Below are 4,205 nucleotides of genomic sequence, written 5' to 3'. Positions count from 1 at the left end.
CATTCGAGGGGCTCTGGGCCTTGTTGGTCACCTGTGCAGGTGATTCTGTCGTGGGCTGTGTTGAGACAGCGTAGACGGCGAGGTGAGTGTCGTCTGTGATTTCTGATCGGCAGACGCTTTCTCTGGGCACTGGCAGAATAGAAGTGATGGCAATGGTTCCATTGGGTCTTGTGAACGTTACTGTGTCATCATATTCATCTGACAGTAGTTGGGCTGGTATGTGGCCTATGACCGGTACCGTTAGTTCAAAGTCATGGAACGTCTGGTTAATGAGCCATCCCAGGTGACTGGCTTTGGGAATGTTGATGTCTTTGGCCGTACAGTTGTTGAACAATACGTACACAGCACGAGATGACACTTCAATGAGAGGTGTGGCTTCCAAGGTCAGTCCTAGTCTTAGGCAGGTCCTGGAAGGTTGGAAGAAGCCTAGCTTACTGTCGAGAGAGTGGCCAGGTCGCATGTTGAGGCGGACGCTGACACTCTTGCTGTAGGCAGGTATTGCAACTTCTTGCTCACTGATCATGGCGCATGCGTCTGGCATTGTTTGACCAGATCGAAGGTTCTTGAGGTTGACTGCAGTGGTCAGTTGGCGTGACAGGGGAGCCCATATGACGTCGTTCACGATGTCCACACAGGCATTGAGCCGGACCATGATGTCTGCTCCAATGCAGATGTCATGAGGTAGGTTGGGGACAACGAGGAAGTAGTGACTCAGGTGTCTGTTGTTCCATCGTATGTTTACAGCGCAGATGATCTTGGAGGTAGCCATGGTTGTCGACCAGGGACTGAGAGGGAAGCGGCTGTGTCTTGAGACATGTGGGAGGCTCTGCTGTCCTTGATTCAATGCTCTGAATAGCTTCAGGCTGATAGCTGAGTTCTCCGCCCACAGGGTTAATGCTGCGTCGGACACTGAGGTGTCGTGGACATTTATGGCAGTCATGATTCGAAGGAGGCCTGAGTCTGAGTCAGGCGCCTGCAATGAGCAGAGGAAAGGGTCCAGGTTCTTGCTGCTTGGAGTTGAGCTTGGCCCTGGCCCTGGCTTTGACATTGCATCATCAGTCAGTGAGTTGGCGGCGGTGTCTGTGGTTTGACACTGCGACTCGTTGGAGTCTACTGACTGGCAGGGTAGAGGCTCACGGACTTGCGTCCATATCTTTAGTTGCTTGAAGTCAATTAAGGGTTCAAAGCGATTAAGCAGGTATTTTCCAATGAAGAGTGGATAGGTTTTGAGTGGTGAGACGTATACTGGGTGAACAAGGTCCATTGGTCCCACAGTTAGGTGAATTGGGGCCATGTGTTTTAGTTGTAGGCCCGTGTGGGAATACGCTTGAAGGTTCAGCTCGCACCTTTGAAGTTTGAGGGTGCTATTAGACCTCTTTGTTCTTTCTTGGACTTCTTCAAGGAGTTCAGTTGACATTAGAGTGATGTCGGCTCCCGTGTCCAGAAGGGCTTCGACTTTGATGTGGCGTTCAATGATGATGGAGAGGTAAAACTTTCTTGCTATACCTTTCTCAATGAGGTCGCCCAGTAGTTGAGGGACTGGAGTTTGGGATGAGACCGGTAGGATGTCAGGACTGATCTGGTGTTCGTCGGAGGAGTGGCAGATGACCAAGACAGCACTTTCAGGAACTTGAGTGGTTTTGTCAGCAGGTGTTTGTTGGACGCTGCTGTGATCTGACGCATCAGGTGTTGGGTCAGTTTCTGACTGTTTTGCGGGTTGTTCAGGTAGGATTTCTTGTCCGTCTGAAGTTATGGAGGTTACGGTTCTCTGAGAGTGAGGTGAAGGAGTGCTGTTCTCTGTGGCTGGTTGGGTCAGCTGGTCGCTGCCTTCTCTTCCGGCTGCTAGTCAGGCTGACTCTGGTTTCTCTTTCTTTTCCCACTTCCGATCCTCCTCCTTTCGGTGGAAGAACTCTTTCATCATCATTTTCATCAGCTCTTGTGAGTCGAAACACGGTGATGTCTTTTGTTCTTGTGTGGATTCAGTTTGAGCTTGGTCAGCTTGGAATCTTTGCGAGTTCCTTCGTTGATTCCTTGGACTGGTTGCTCCAGGGTGTGTTTGTCGTTTTCCCTTGGAGGTTCCGTTGGATTCCCATGAGCCTTTTCCTCTTGAGTTTCCAAATGAGTTTGGCTGATTCCACGATCTGTCCCATTGAGTCTCACGAGGTCTGGATTGGTCCCAAGGTTTTTCCCAGTGACGTCCAGGTGAGTGTTGTCGTCCACGCGGTCCATCCCAGCGGTTGTTCCTCTGTTTAGGTCGGGTACCAGCATGGGAGTCTCGTTCTCTGTTGGACGAGGGTGTGTTCCACTCTTTGTGTGGCGGCTTGGCGTGGTCTTGATGTTGGGCGCCCTCTAGAGCCAGACCTTGACTTTGAGTGTTGAAGTCAAGAACTGTTGGGGTTTTGGCGCCCTTTTCTGAGGCCATCTTTTGTTTGCCGTAGGCTTTCTGTGCCAAGTCTCGCAACTGTTGAGCATTCATTGTTCGCGGACATGCGAGAACGCCAAGATGGTGGCTTACTCCAGGATGGAGGTTTCTCAGGAAGAGAGTTTTGAAGTTTAGATCATCTTCCATGTTCGGTTCGTTGCGAGTTCCGAAGTATGCTCGTCTGAGTCGGCTGTAGTAGGCTTGAGGAGATTCATGACGTCCTTGTCTCGTCTCCAGGGCAGCCACTAGTCCTTGTTCGGACTCAAACTCTTTAGACTCTTTAGAGAGGGCATCTCGGAGCAGTTGGTAATCAGTCTTTGTTTGAGCAGGCTGCCAGCTGCGCACGCTGCGCACTTCAGGACTGGATGTTGTTCGGAGCAAATAGAGTCTATCTTTGTCAGTGACATTGGGTCTCATTTCCAGATGGAAATCGACGTCTTGCAGATAAGCTTGGACATCCTGGCTACCTGGCACACTTGGGGTGAATTTGCCAATGTTTCTGGCGAGCTTGTCGAGATCTTTGAGGTCCAAGCCATGCGATGATCTGTGACTGGCTGGAGCAAGTTCTTTTAGCTTTGTCGTGAGGTAAAGTTCTTCAGAGGGAGTCGGTGAATGTTTCAGCACTGCCCCCTCCCCCTTTTGCTCACGTGTCAGTCGAGGAACAGGTGACCCGGTCCTGCTTGGCAGGGGTGAGACGGGTGCCCGTCGTGTCCTTGTAGGCTCAGGGCGCAGCTCGTAGGCATGTCTGAGTTCCTCTCTGACGCTGTCGGACTCCTCCTTGATGTAGTCCAGCTGGAGTGTTAGGCGGCTGATCTCATTTCTTGACTCATCCAGGTGAGTTTCAAGGGCTTTAATTCTGCCGTTCTTGCCTCTAAAGTCTGCCTTTGCCTTTTCCAGGAGCTGTTCTGCATATTGTAGCTTGTTGGAGAGATAAGAGTAGTCTGCCTTGCCTTGTTCCATCTCTTGGGTAGTAGCTGCTAGGGTCTCTTTTAACCTGGTGATCTCCTCCTCGGCACCTTGTTCCACCTCATCGGGCCCTTCCTGTCATTCCTGAGCCTCCAGTTCTAGCTGCTCGACGTGTCGTTGTGCGCGTGTTAGCTCCTGCTGGAGGTGTGCAGCGTCTCTGTAGCTCAGCTTGAGGGTGGCGATGAGTGTGTGACTTAAGGAGCCGGTGATCTTGGCCAATTCTTTGTGACTGTAGCTTTGACTTGGGTCTTGTCCCATAAGGTGACTGTAGCTTTGACTTGGGTCTTGTCCCATAAAGCTTGTTATGTTGTCATCCAGCTGGTCCTGTGTCTGATGTTTTAGTGTTTCAGCAGCATTAGGGAGGAGGCTGTCTGTCGCAACACTTAGCCATGTCTCCAGGTCCTCTCTGTGGCCAACGGGGTTTGTTGTGCGAGACATGTTTTGATGCAGTGAGGGAGATCTGGAACCTAGACTACACAGACCTTCAAGAGGAGAAAACAAACAAAACAAAACAAACAAGGCAAAACAAAAGTGTAAATGTGCAGTGTCAAGGGTGGTTGGTGTTGAGTGTGTAATGGGCAGGTGAGTGTGGTCCTCAGCGAATGTTATCCCCTGGTGGGCATGCTTCCAATTTGTAGTCTCTGTGAGGAGACTTAGTAAGCACACACAGGTAGCACAGCTAGGGACCAGAGGGAGAAAAGAAGAATAACAAACAGAGCAAAGAACAGAATAATAATTGGCTGTTTCCACCCTTTCCTATAAAAGAAAGTTGTTTTTAGGGAAGGTTAGAGCCAATGGCAAGATGAGAGGGAAAGAC

At 50.5% G+C, this 4,205-nt stretch overlaps 1 pseudogene; it reads right to left on the bottom strand.

Annotated features, from left to right (window-relative positions):
* Window positions 1–1,221: 1,221 nt before the first annotated feature.
* LOC107753182 (uncharacterized) lies at window positions 1,222–3,826 on the bottom strand (annotated as a pseudogene).
* Between the last annotated feature and the right edge of the window lie 379 nt (window positions 3,827–4,205).

Source organism: Sinocyclocheilus rhinocerous, unplaced genomic scaffold, assembly GCF_001515625.1.
Source record: "Sinocyclocheilus rhinocerous isolate Xijiao unplaced genomic scaffold, SAMN03320098_v1.1 scaffold3063, whole genome shotgun sequence".
Taxonomy (NCBI): Eukaryota; Metazoa; Chordata; class Actinopteri; order Cypriniformes; family Cyprinidae; genus Sinocyclocheilus; species Sinocyclocheilus rhinocerous.
Note: the sequence above shows the minus strand (reverse complement) of the source record. Positions and strands in the feature narration are given on the sequence as shown.